Genomic DNA, 14,642 nt, shown 5'->3' with positions numbered 1-14,642 from the left:
TGGGATATTTATCTGCTGACTATGCCTGTTACTCAGTTGATAGTAAATGTTGTGGTTAGGGGGAGCTCTTTTACAAGAACACCCCATATAAGCTTACCTGCTGCAAAACCTATGGATGGTTGGGAAGCCTTATGTATTTGCTGTGCCAGCTTCCCCTCCCAGGTTTTATAGCTGTTAATAAGAATATTAGGTAAAGGGCAACCCAGGTGGCTCAGCTGTTTAGTGCCACCTTCAATCCAGGGCGTGATCCTGGAGACCTAGGATCGAGTCCCATTTTGGGCTCTGGAGCCTGCTTCTCTCTCTGCCTGTGTCTCAGCCTCTCTGTCTCTCTCTCTCTGTGTCTCTTGTGAATAAATAAATAAAATATTAAAAAACAAAGAACATTAGGTAAAGTAAGCAAGAGAACAAGGACAGGCAAAGGAGAGAATCAAGGGACTGGCTTTATGAGCAAGGTAGAAAATTTTAAATAGTTTTTAAGAAATAAGGTGAGGGTGGCGCAGCGGTTTAGCGCCTGCCTTTGGCCCAGGGCGCGATCCTGGAGACCCGGGATCGAATCCCACGTTGGGCTCCTGGTGCATGGAGCCTGCTTCTCCCTCTGCCTCTCTCTCTCTCTCTCTCTCTCTCTCTCTCTGTGACTCTCGTAAATAAATAAAAAAATTTAAAAAATTAAAAAAAAGGTGAATAAAGCAAATATCATTTGGTGTAAAACAAAGGAAAAAGGAAAGAATCATGGGATTCAGCCCAGCAGAATGGAAAACTTTAGATGGTTATTAAAAAATGGGATGAATAAAATAGACATTGATGGGAGTTCAAGATTTTAGTACAACACTACCTAAGGTTGGTCAGGCCAAAGGGACCTTTTCCTTCCCCCCCTCCCCCCAACATAAAGGACCTCAAACAAGTATATTCTATTTACCTCAGTTTGGAGAAACTTAAAAGTCTGAAGGCAGGGATTGCAATAAGTAATGTGACTAGTAATTGCTTGGAGCATTGGTTAGATAGATTAAATGAGATAAAAATTGACAAAGTGCCAGGGTCCCTTGGCTTAACCACGGGAGCAAGACCCAAAGCCTTTTACACAAGAGAGGGTAAAATGGTCAGGAGGTGAAGAAGAAAAGTTCCCAGGGTTCCTTGATATGAGAACCTCTTGCACTGTGGTACCAAATCCCCAAACCCATTGATAAAACCCTGATGTAGTTGAGAGAACATAAACATAAAAGTGTTGATAGGATTTTAAAAGTTGGAATGTTTAAACAGGTTTTATGTAAAGAAGTTGCATCTCCTTTACCTGAATGTTTTATGGGAATGTTTTTGGCTTGGGGAACTCTTTGTCCTAGTATTATAAAACCAAAACCTTTTAATAATGTCTTAGTGGAGGCTGTAGTTAGGAATGTAAAGTGAAAGTTTGTGAGAGAATTGGTGTGTTTGAACAGGTTTTTGACAGACATTGTATCTGGGGAGTGTCTCCTTTACCTATTATTGTAAAACAGAAATCATGTAAATCCACCCTTCAATATTAATTGGATGCACTGAAGGGGAACCGGTAAGATTGCCCACGCCCAGACAGTGCAGAATAGAAATTGAAATGCTGGTATGGACAAATTCTCTGTGTAATAGTGTACTAGAGTGTACCGTAGACTGGGGCTTATGGCAAAAGCCTGTAAGTGCCTCCCAGCAATGACTTACTGGACTTTGGACTAGAAAGTTCCCACTTGAAGGGCAATTAAGGGCTTGCTATTGAATAGTAATTGAAACAGTCACTGTGACTAAAAGTCATAAAAATAATCTTAAAACCGAAATACTCATAACATCTTGCATATCAGATAAACGCTTGAGTAGTTAGGGCAGTGCCCAGAAGAGTTCTGTAATAAAATGGAAATGCAAGGAGGGAGATACTCAAGAGCAGGGAGCCTCTTTCCCCCTAGGACTGACTTTGGAACTATGTGAGGAGCTGCTGGATCCTATTGTCACTTGGGCAGCAACCTGTAAGTAGCTCATAACTGACCAACAAAGAGCTCCTTGGTTTGTGATGGCATTTCCAAGGTGAACTTCCTTTTTGGAAGGCCACCACTCTGATTGAAGAAGGTAAAGACAAATTAACTCGGTGGGCTGAATTGCATACTGGTTTTCTAGCAGTAATGGAAGAATTGAACAGCCCCTGTGTTTGGCTTTGCATGATTCACAGGCAGTGGCCAGTGGCTTGGCCATATGGCTAGGCAGAAGAACAGTGGAAACCTGGCCTATTAAAGGGATGCCCACATAGGGCACAGCCCTGTGGAAATCACTGCAGGAATTTGAAGTGTGCATAGTAGGTATGTTGATGCTCATCAGAAGAACCCTTTTTCAGGTTTATAAGACAATTAGAGTCAACAAATATCCCTGTGTGCTTGCTTGAGGTGGCCACCTGGGTCCATGACATAAGTGGATATGGGCCATGCAGCAATGCAAAGATGACTGAATCTAGACATAATCCTCTTGTACCTTCTGAAGCACAAAATGCTGGTAAGAATTGTTCTATCTGCAAGCAAAATGCAGATTGTTGATGGCTAAGTGGCAGATTGTCTGTTGGGAAGGCCCTGCATACAGCTGACAAATGAGACTGATGCTGTAACCCCTGGTGAGTTACAGATGGGTCCTGACAGGAAGTAGACACTGACTCTGGACTGGGCTTTGCTTATCTGCCAGTAGATGCAAATGCTTGGAGTACTATGAAAGCGTTGGAACAGAAGATAATTGTTAACAATTTGGATGACCGACCATGGTTTCTTCAGACCGAGGAATATATAGCTCATAAGGTCCAACAAGTGGGCAGAGAGATGCCCTCCTCAAAGTACCAGTTTAATAGAGACTTGAATGGGCAATGAAAACATTGGTTGTGTAAAATGGGAGGTAAAGACCTGAATGTATGGCTTACCTATGTTCATGCGTGTGCACTCTCACTTAACATGTGGTGGGACTAAAGGAGTGGCCTCACCAGGGAGAATCCTCTTTTTCTGGTGAATCTGGGGAAGAGAGGGTGGCAAAGGATGCTAGTTCCTACCAAAGGAGACGTATCCTCATATAGCGACTGTACTTTTTCTTTCTTCATATCACCTCAGTTCTTTTTTCTTTTGTGCTTGATAATACTGGTTATAGGACCAGGGCTGCAAACACAGAGTGCTGAAAACAGGGATGATTCCTTAGCAAGAAACTGTATTTGTAAGCTTAGATTAGAATTCCAAGGGCCTGACGGGGTGGGTTTGCCTCATCTGGCAAAATTGAGGTTAAGAGTGAATGCCACTATATTGCTTGGTGGTAAGAATAGCCCGGTGTTCTAAATCTGTGTAACCTTTCCCTAACTGAGTGGTGTGGGCTGAAGGAGAGGTACCTGCTAGACTATCAGTGCTGTTTGAGATCTAAATCGGCACAGTAGCTGAACCTGATGTCTCTTCTGAAGCAGGAAGAGTTTGAGTATAAATGGAGAGGGGAGCAATAGTAGCTGAGGGTGAAGGCACGAATAAGTGGGTTGTATAATGAGGGAAACCCAATGTTATTAACAACTCAAAAGGGGCTCAGAGTAAGAGATGATATATCATCTCTTAGCCTAGTTATCCCAGATGCCTGGCTAAAACTGTGTTTGCCTATGCCACTCTTGTTTTTGTGACCTCACAAGATTGGAAGCCTGCAAAACTGAGTAGCCTTGCCCAGAAAGCATTTTTAGATTATATGATGATGCACTAGTACAATTATTAATGACTGTATGGGATTCTAATGTATCAGTATCTTTTTGCTGTAAGGGAGTCTGTGGCCAGAGACCAAGGTGGGCCGTGAAATAATAGAAAAAATATAAATTGGTCTCTGACCTTGGTTGGTGGCACAGAGCTCCTGAAAGCCTTGAAATTTCCAAGTGATGAGAGCATTGGGGGCATTTTGTGCTCTAATACTTGGTGTTTGACTCTGATTCCTGACATAGCGCCTAAATCCCTTGAAATATCCTGGGTAATTTTCCTCTGATCTTTTGATCAAGAGGCAACTCTTGGTAGGCTCTTGGATAACTTAAGGATGGGGACTTATCACGGAAAAGACCAAGCTATGATTAGAAGCTTGGAACTTTCAGCCCCAACCCCATTCTCCTTGAAGGGAAGAGTAAATAGTAATTAACATTAATATTAATATTAATTGAGTTAATAATAATTGATCATACCTATGTAATGAATCCTCCATAAAAAACATCCCAAAGGGGCAGCCCGGGGGCGCAGCGGTTTAGCGCCGCCTGCAGCCTGGGGTGTGATCCTGGAAACCTGGGATCGAGTCCCACGTCAGGCTTCCTGCACGGAGCTTGCTTCTTCCTCTGCCTGTGTCTCTCTCTCTCTCTCTCTCTCTCTCTCTCTCTCTGAATAAATAAATCTTAAAAAAAAATCCCAAAGAACGGGCTTTAAAGAGCTTCTGAGATGGTGAACATACACATCTATGTGCTGGGAGGGTGATGCACCCTAACTTTACCGGGACAGAAGCTCCTGCATCGGACCTTTCCAGATCTCACCCTATGTATCTCTTCATCTGACTGCTCATCTGTGCTCTTTACCATATCCTTTTATTGTATAATAAACCAGTAAACATGCCTTCTTGATTTCTGTAAGCTGTTCTAGCAGGTGGTTGAATCCAAAAAGAGGATCATGGGAACCTCTGATTTATAGTCAAAATGGAAGTTGTGAGTAGTGTGGGGATCTACTACTTGTATTTATCTTTTATATCTGTGATATTTTCACCATACTTCTTTTTTTTTAATTTTAAAAATTTGAAGAGAACACATGAACATGAGTGTTTGGGAGTGGGCAGTGGGGAGGTGGAAGGACAAAGGGAGAGGGAGAAGCAGACTCCCTGTTGAGCAGGGAGCCCAAAACGGGGCTCCGTCCCAGGACCCTGAGATCATGACCTGAGCTGAAGGCAGATATTTAACTGACTGAGCCACCCGGGTACCCCTCACCATACTTTTTACAGAGAAGTGAGATGGTCTGTGGGGCTGAAATGGGGGGTAAGTGTTCTGAGACTGAGCTCTTAATGTGTAGAGTCTGCTCTAGCATCTGTTAATGTCAGAATTGAATTGTGGTACATCCCGTTGGTGTTGGAGAATTGGTTAGTATATGCAGGGGGGGGGGTTGTGGATCATACATCTGGTGTCAGGAGTAATGTATGTATGTATGTATAAAAGTAGGAAGACATGGAAGTTTCCCTAGACAGAAACCTATTTATTTATTTTATTTTTTAAAAGATTTTTATTTATTTATTCATGAGAAACACAGAGAAAGAGGCACAGACAGAGACAGAGGCAGAGGGAGAAGCAGACTCCATACAGGGAGCCTGATGTGGGACTTCATCCCGGGTCCCCAGGATCACGCCCTGGGCCTACGGGCTTCTAGGCTTCCGTAGGGCAGAAATCAGCGCTAAACGGCTGAGCCACCCGGGATGCCCGACAGAAACCTAGTTAGATTCCATCTTTATGCTTCTCTATATCAAAAACTCTTTCAAATTGTATTCAGTTATTCATAATTTTACTGGATTGCCCATGGGTGCTGAGCTCTGTATCACAGTATTCTGATTTTAAACACACACACACACACACACACACACACACACACACACACACACACACAGGAATTGGAGGCCCAAATGTATCAGTCAACTTCTTGTTCTACCAAGTGACACCATTAGAACCTCTCTCCTTCAGTTATTTGTTGTTATGGTCATTTCATGACAGCACCAAAAAATTAGGAAGTACCTAATTTTGGAAATAAGGACAATTCTGTAGATTAAATATATTTAGCTTTATGTAAAATTTATAATCTTATCCTTACTATTTTCATTTCACTGTGGACTGGTAAAAACTTTATCATGGATCAGTATTGGGGGAATCACTGCTGTATTAGATTAATTAAATTTCATATGTATTTAGTTCTCGTTTTCTTTCTTTTCTGTTATGGTAACTTTAAGGTTTGTTTGCATTTGTTCTTTTAGAATAGTTGTGAACAGATGAGTTCTTTAGCATACAAAGAGGACATTATGTTGAAGAACTCTAGCAAATTTGCACGTTACTTGAGCTTCAATCTCTAGCTGTTGCTCTCCTTAAGTAACTTTGGCAAAACGTTTTCACTGTTAACAGGTGGAGTCAGTCCAGAGCTCACTATCAGTGACTTGTGTGGTATCAAGGAAAAATTGCGTAGCTTTGTCAATACTTCATATTTCCTTTCCTTTCTAAAGGGGCAGATGGGGTGCCTGGGTGGCTTGGTTAAGTGTCTGCCTTCAGCGCAGGTCATGATCCCGCAGTCCCCCAGAATCAAGCCCTGGTCAGGCTCCCTGCTCAGTGGGAAATCTGCTTCTCCCTCTCCTTCTGCCCCTCACCCTGCTCCTGTTCTCTTACTCACATAAGAGCTTTCCCTCTCATAAATAAAATCTTTTTTAAAAAGGCAGATAATTTGTAGTATCTTTTTCTATCTTGATAGTGATACTGGTTAAGGATTAAGATATATTTTGGAAAACATTTTTAGGTTTTAGAAAGTGATATGTTAGGGAAGTTGCTTTGAAGGCCTTGTATGTAAGTTCATTCCAGATGGATGTATGTTTTTCTGAAAATGAATTTTCAACCTTCCATTGTATGTTGTGAAGAAGACAGAAACATAACTTTGACAAAACTTGATTCTCTTCAGTTGGATAATCTGTTTGGGAGGTGAAAAGAACTTTAATTGCTTTAAACCACAGGATGGTGAATTGAAAATGAGTCCTTTTAAAAATGGTACAGGGACGGCTGGGTGGCTCAGCGGTTGAGCGTCTACCTTCGGCTCAGGTTGTGATCCTGGGGTCCTGGGATCAAGTCCTACATTGGAGTCCCTGTGGGGGGCCTGCTTCTCCCGCTCTCTGTGTCTCTGCCTCTCTCTGTGTGTGTCTCATGAATAAATAAATAAAATCTTTAAAAAAAGAAATGGTACAGGTGTGATTTCCTTTCTACTAAGGCCTCTCCTTTACCTCATTTATTACTATCAGCCTTTATTTTCTACTTCTTCCATTCATTTTGGTGCATCCATGTTATTTTCACCATACTTCTTACAGAGAAGTAAGAGTGGCTATGGAACCAAGTGTACAGTGGGTTTACAAACCTGGTTCACTCTGATCAAATCTAGGTAGTACTTCCTTCTCTTGGCTTCTAGGCTTCCGTAGGACAGAAATCAGGGGAACTTCTTTGTGCTCTGGATGATATCACCCTATTCTAAGTCGACACTTCAGAGTAAAGAAAAACTGGGAAAATTCCCTATCCCTTTCTTCCCCTACATTCTCCCACCAACTACTGTCTGCCATAAGGCCATCAGCACCAGTCTCATCATGCCCTTGTTTCTTGTTTACACCAGTCTCCACAAGAATCTCAGGACTTTCAGATTCTCTCCCCTCTCCCAGAGACAATCCCAACTCCTTGGCCCTCTTTGTTTTAAGCAGGCATCATTTTCTGACATGCTACATATTTTACTTTGTTTTCTTTTCTGTAGATTGTAAATATGAGGGCATGGATTTTTGTCTGTTGCTAGACAAACAGTGATCAGCAGTAGGCACTCAAAAATATTTGTTGAATGAATGTAGTAAATGAATTAAATGTGTGGTTGTGTCTTCTGAGGAAGGAGAGAGACAAGTTCAAAGCAGTCTTTTCTCATTTGCTTCTCTAGTCTTTTTTATATTATATTTTATATTAGATGGTTTCTTTTCAAGGCACCTCATTTTCTGTAGTAAACCTGAATGAATCAGGGTATTAGCTAATTATTTGTATTTTAAGATCATCATTTTACAAAAAAAAAAAAAAAGAATTCTAAACATAAGCACATTAAGTCACTACTAACTAGCTCCCATCTTACTCTGTCTGAGATGTTTGGTCTGAGTGTACCAAAAACTTTTCCATGCACAAGTAACCTTTCATTTATTTTGATCATCTCTGTTTTTATAGGGCTTTGCAGCAGCTATTAAATATTTACTAAATATTAGTGAATAATCAGTTGCACACGGAGTGTCATGGCTTGCAGCTGTGGTTTGAGTTTTTAATAGCCTACACAACTTCATTCAAACCTGTACAGCAGCCACTTGTCTCTAGAGTCGGGATACTTCAAAAGGCAATTTTATCTTTCACATACCTCATCTTTCCAGATGCTAGGAGAAACACCAGTTTTATTCTTCAAAAGAAACAGACCTAAATTATGGATAAATTCCTAAAGTACATGGGGGGTGGGGGGAGGGGAATATGCTTACCATAGTGTTTCCAGAGTCCAATATATATTGTCCTTGGCTTGCATACTACTGTTGTAGTGAACTATTCACTTCCAAAAATCCTTTCCAAGTATATATAATATACTTTTCCTTCATTGCATTAGGATTTAACATATTTCATCTCTATCCTGGTCTGTCTAGGGAAGTGGTAAACAGAAGATGTGATCCCACAAAATCTTTTGCAGTCTTCAGAGCATTTTTGTTAGTTCAGAAGATACCCAAACAAGAAAGCCTACAATGAGAGAGCCTTAAGAAATCTGAACTAATATATTATTTGCTATAGATCATTTGGGGTTGGTTGTTCAGGCAGGGTAGACCTGAATTATCTTGATTATTTTACATGGGACCCAGCATAAATTAACAATTTTTTAAAAAGATGTTATTTATTCATTCATAGACACACACACACACAGAGAGAGAGAGAGGCAGAGGCAAAGACTCAGGCGGAGGGAGAAGCAGGCTCCATGCAGGGAGCCGACAGTGGGACTCAATCCTGGATCTCCAGGATCATGCCCCGGGCTGCAGGCGGTGCCAAACTGCTGTGCCACCGGGGCTGCCCATAAGTTAACAATTTAAACTTTTTTTGGCACTGTGAGAGTGCCTATCTTATCTTAATCTGGCACTGATTATTGTTAAAAATTTTGGTTTTGATAATTTGGTAGAAGGAAAGTGTTTTAATTGCTTTTGTTTTGCAGTCTGGTTCTCTTAATTAACTTTACCTCCATTGCTTGCCTTGCCCTGAGTCTCACTTAATTTTAGATGTTAGAACCACTTGGAAAGGAGGGCCATAGTGTGCTCATTGTATCTCTAAAGATTTTTACCTTCAACCTTTACCCTTTACCCAAGATAAGATCTTGCTAGGTGTGGAAACAATAGTTAAGGGATTAGGAAAAACAAGGCTATTATTGCAAAGTAAGGAAACCTAGGGCCATTAGCTTTGCTATGGACTCTCTTACCCAAACCCGCATTCCACTCCTCCCCAGTGAAATACGTAGCCAAGGATTATCTAAGAACCAACGGGTATGTCTTGCTGCATTTATCTACAAATTCATCTTAAAAACCTCATTTTGGGCGCCTGGCTGGCTTGGTCAGTAGAGCATGCAGCTCCTGATCTCAGAGTTGTAAGTTTGAGTGCCACATTGGGTGTAGAGATTACTTAAAAATAAAATCTTGAAAAAATATAAAAATCGTGTTTCAAAAAACATGTATAAGTTATAAAAGGGCATATATATTCATTTTTAAAACAAAACAGAAATGTATTAAATAGAAATAAAAGCAGTCATCTCTTCACCTCTTTTGTCTCACCCTCTTCTGGAACAAACAGGAATTTTTTAAAAATTTAGTTTTTAATGCCTTTTTTGGAAAAGTTTTTTCATTTCAGAGTGAGAGGGCAAGCATGGTGGAGGTGGGGGCAGAAGAAGAGGGAGAGAGAAACCCAACCAGACTCCCCACTGAGTAAGGAGATGGATGCCGAACTCAATCTCACCACCCTGACACCAGACCCCAACAAACCAACTGACTGTGCCACCCAGGTGCCCTAGGAAGTTTTTTTTTTTTTTTTAAAGAGAAAGTGTGCCAAGAGAGGGGCAGAGGGAGGAGGAGAGAATCATAAGCAGACTGTGTGTGCTGAGTGTGGAGCCCATGTGGGGCTTGATGGATCCCATGACACTGAGATCATGACCTGAGCCAAAATCAAGAGTCCCATGCTCAACCAACTGAGCCACCTAGGCACCCAGGAATTTATTTTGTAGGAATTACATCTTGATAGTAAATGGAATTTAGTGGCAACTTGGTGCCAGTGAGGCTTTAGTTTAAAGTGATCCTATAAACTCCAAGAGGGGAGCATATAAACTCAAAAATGTCTGTTTTGTTCATATCTGCTTAGTGTGTTGCCTGGCAAAGGTGTCAAATCTTTGTTGACAGATTTATTGTAGGGCAAGAAAAGGAAAAGGAGAGAATCTTAACAGAGCATCCTCTGGCCATAGGCTTTGGAGTGTTAGATTTCTGGATTATTGCAGTGGTTCTCAGTGCTGGCTGCATATTAGACTGTCACCTGGAGAGCTTTTACAGAATACCAGTGCTTGGGCTCCACACTCCAGTCATTCTGATTTGATTGGTCTGGGATGAGACCCCAGCATCAGGGTATCAATCTTCCCTGATGATACTGCAGCAGTGGTGGAGAGCCACCGAACCATAAACAGTTGTTTATTGAATGTTAATTGAGGAGTTCTGTGCTTTGCTTAATTCTTTGAAAGTCCTTTATACTTTGGAGGACACATTTTTATAGAGAAAACTGTCCTAATGTTTCATTATATTAAAAATACTTTTCATTTCATGATGCACAACATACACAGAGCACAGATATTCAAAGAATTACTTGTATATTAAGGTGGTCATTTCTTCCCAATGCTAGAAAATACATCTCCCTCATCTTCAGTCCATGACATTTGATATGGTATATTTTATTTTTTTAAAGGTCCTTCAATACTAATGGAAAATGGGCATTTAGCAGTAGAGAAAACATCATATTAACAGCTTAGCAAAAATATTTTTGAAAAATACCTGAATTCATATGCAGTCTTCTTAAGCAGTATTTTCTTTTCCATGCCAAAGTAACTCAACTTGTTTATTCTGTAATACTCCAATCATCAAGAATGTTAAGATGTTCAGCTGATGCAAATTTAAAAAAAAGCAATTTAAGTAACTACATACTATGTAAATTATTAATTTCATGTTTGGGACAAAATTTTGCTATAAGTTTTACCTTGCTGTAAGCCTTTTTTTTTTAGGTATGTGTATTCTTTACTTTCTCTTTTCCTCATCCTTCCCTAATTTTTCCCCAAAGAGGAAATTTTGTTTGTAAATAAATTTAACTGCAGGAATAACAGAATAACTAGTGGTGATTAACAGTTTTTTTTTTTTATTTATTGGAGTTCAATTTGCCAACATACAGAATAACACCCAGTGCTCATCCCGTCAAGTGCCCACCTCAGTGCCTGTCACCCAGTCACCCCAACCCCCTGCCCACCTCCCTTCCACTACCCCTTGTTCGTTTCCCAGAGTTAGGAGTCTCTCATGTTCTGTCACCCTCTCTATTTTCACTCATTTTCTCTCCTTTTCCCTTTATTCCCTTTCACTATTTTTTATATTCCCCAAATGAATGAGGCCATATAATGTTTGTCCTTCTCCGATTGACTTATTTCACTCAGCATAATACCCTCCAGTTCCATCCACGTCGAAGCAAATGGTGGGTATTTGTCGTTTCTAATGGCTGAGTGATATTCCATTGTATACATAGACCACATCTTCTTTATCCATTCATCTTTCGATGGGCACCGAGGCTCCTTCCACAGTTTGGCTACTGTGGACATTGCTGCTAGAAACATAGGGGTGCAGATGTCCCGGCGTTTCACTGCATCTGAATCTTTGGGGTAAATCCCTAACAGTGCAATTGCTGGGTCCTAGGGCAGTTCTATTTTTAACTCTTTGCGGAACCTCCACACAGTTTTCCAGAGTGGCTGCACCAGTTCACATTCCCACCAACAGTGCAAGAGGGTTCCCCTTTCTCTACATCCTTTCCAACATTTGTTGTTTCCTGTCTTGTTAATTTTCCCCATTCTCACTGGTGTGAGGTGGTATCTCATTGTGGTTTTGATTTGTATTTTCCTGATGGCAAGTGATGCGGAGCATTTCCTCATGTGCTTGTTGGCCATGTCTATGTCTTCCTCTGTGAGATTTCTGTTCATGTCTTTTGCCCATTTCATGATTGGATTGTTTCTTTGCTGTTGAGTTTAATTGATTAGCAGTTTTAAAGTTAAATCATAGTGTGACATTAGAGAAGTGTGGTATAAATACATTTGTAACAATACTTTAGGTTTCTCTTAGCATATTTTTATTTTTTACACATCTGTTTTCAAAATCACTATTATGTCTTGTTTTTATAATCAAAATCTTGGCAGGTTGCTACAGGAAAAGCATAACCAACCCTGAGTATAAGTATGCTTATTTGGAGAGATTATTAGACTTTTTGCCAAGTTACAACTAAATGGATATTAAGGAATGATGGATTATATTAATAATGAGAAACCCAACTAATGGCTTGGCTTTGATTAGTACTTCCTTTCTACCAATAATGTAGGTGGTAACTTGTTTTCATTTCCATTCATTCCTTAAAATTTTTATAATGACTTAAGTAAAATATAGTCTGATACAAAGATGTGAACCCAGGTGATATGCAGAAGATGCTTACAAATGATGATGGAAAATGCATAGCTTTCTGTATATTTTCATGTATAAGCAACAGCATTTGTTCTGCTGTTGCTGGATTATTATTTTTTTGCCATGGTTTGTACTGCTTGCTAAAATTTCAACTCTGTTCCCTGGTTTGAAATTTGAAGGCTAGACACTAGGTTCTAAAGTGGAATTTACTGTTCATAAGTCAGTCCAAAAACAGTCTGTTTGCATTTCCCACTATCTTTCTGAGGTATATTACTGATCAGGAATATAAGAGAACCATCTAGTACCTTTTTTTTTTGTTCCTTTTGTCCAGTTTGTCTGACTTGGTCAACTTAAGGGCATTATTCTGAAAACATTCTGTAGGAAGAATTTTATACTCTTAGAAAAGTAATGGAATTAAAATCTTTTCCAGTCACATTCTTGGTTGAAGATAGATTTTATATGTGAGTTTATTTTTATTTTTAGACAATGTTTTCACTTGGTAAACGATTAAAACAGTCAGTACAGGAGCATATAAAGTGGAAAAATAATAGTTTTTTTGTTCCACCCAAGGAAAACACTTAACTATTTTTGGGGTTTCCTTCTTGAAGTTCTACACACGTATGTATCTTTTTTCTTTTCTTTGAAATGCATATGTGCTTGCACACACACAAAGCCATGCTATGTATGTACTATGCGTAAATAAGTGTGTTATTCTTTTTACTGGCTGCAAGATTTTCATTGTTTGGAACTTTGATAAGTTATTTAAGTGATCCATTTTTTTTTTAAAGATTTTATTTATTTACTCATGAAAGACAGAAAGACACAGGCAGAAGGAGAAGCAGGCTCCACGCAAGGAGCCCATTGCGGGACTCCATCCAGGGTCTCCAGGATCACGACCTGAGCTGAAGGCAGGCGCTAAACCGCTGAGCCACCCAGGCTGCCCTTAAGTGATCCATTTTAATGAACATTTAGGTTTCTTTTTATTTCATGATTTTGCTATTCCAGTAAATTCCTGACCTTTTTTTTTGTGAGCAGAAATCCCTATCTTGGTGCCTGGGTGGCTCTGTTGGCTAAGCAGCCAATTATTAATTTCAACTTCGGTCATGATATCAGGATCATGGGATTGAGCCCTGGGGCAGGCTCTGTGCTCAGTGCAGGGTCTGCTGGAGATTCTCTCTCTCTCTCTCTTCCTCTGCCCCTCCCTACCTGCTTGTGCACACACTCTCTCTCTTAAAGGAAAAAAAAAGGGCAAATAATGTTGGATAAATAGGTAAAACATTGTCATACCCAAACTGTTGGATATGATACGTTCTTAACTTTTAACTTTTGTGAAGGGCCCTTTTCACTGAAGTATCGTTATTTTTGAAGTTCATATCATAGTCTTATTAGTACTACAAAATTTCAAAAACGAAAAAAGATTGATAATGACTCAAAAGTATACACATGTGACCAGGCAGCAGAAAACCTCTGTATCTGTGTTGCTGTAGGACTTTCTTTGCAATTAGCTTGCAGACCTTGATTCCTCTCCTCAGAGTATTGTGATTTCTCTGTACATTCTATAAATTATTTACACCCTGATGTACTAAACGACTACATTAATGGCACCTCTGGCTCCACATGATATCAAGAACTTTAATAATTCATTACTTATTACAGCTACATCCCTATAAATTAGCATAAGTGGGAGCTGAGTTTACAACATTGAGATAAGGCCTTCTCTGAGATCTTCACTCTCCAAGCATCATAACCATAAATATTCAGATATTAGTGGGGCTTAAAAATGAAGGATTATTGACTGTTACAAAGCTAGACTCTTTAGGTTTTGTTTATCAAGCATTAGATTACTTCGAGTTTTTAAGTACATTTTGGGGATATTCAAGGTGAAATTTTTTGAAAGACAGTTCTCCGTTTCAGGACTTGGACTTAAAAACTGACAAATCAGCATTACCTTATGCAAACTAAATGGAATTTATTGGCCACTGGGAAGAATAGTGAGAGACTTTAATTTAAAAAAGTATCCAAATTCTTAATTTAAGAGTTTTACATCTGGTACTTGAAGTCTTCCAATTTTAGTCCTCTTCAGCCTTTTTGAAATACTTGAAAAAAATAGGGAAGGCATGATTATGGAAAGTAAAGGTGTGTCT

At 39.8% G+C, this 14,642-nt stretch overlaps 1 protein-coding gene across 8 annotated transcripts in view; it reads left to right on the top strand.

Moving 5' to 3' along the window:
- Window positions 1–14,642, top strand: part of LRIG2 (leucine rich repeats and immunoglobulin like domains 2) — an 80,691-nt gene that overhangs the window by 24,478 nt on the left and 41,571 nt on the right. The window lies entirely within an intron of this gene.

This window comes from Nyctereutes procyonoides, unplaced genomic scaffold (genome assembly GCF_905146905.1).
Source record: "Nyctereutes procyonoides isolate TBG_1078 unplaced genomic scaffold, NYPRO_anot_genome, whole genome shotgun sequence".
NCBI classification, from domain to species: Eukaryota; Metazoa; Chordata; class Mammalia; order Carnivora; family Canidae; genus Nyctereutes; species Nyctereutes procyonoides.
This window is presented reverse-complemented; position numbering and strand designations above follow the sequence as displayed.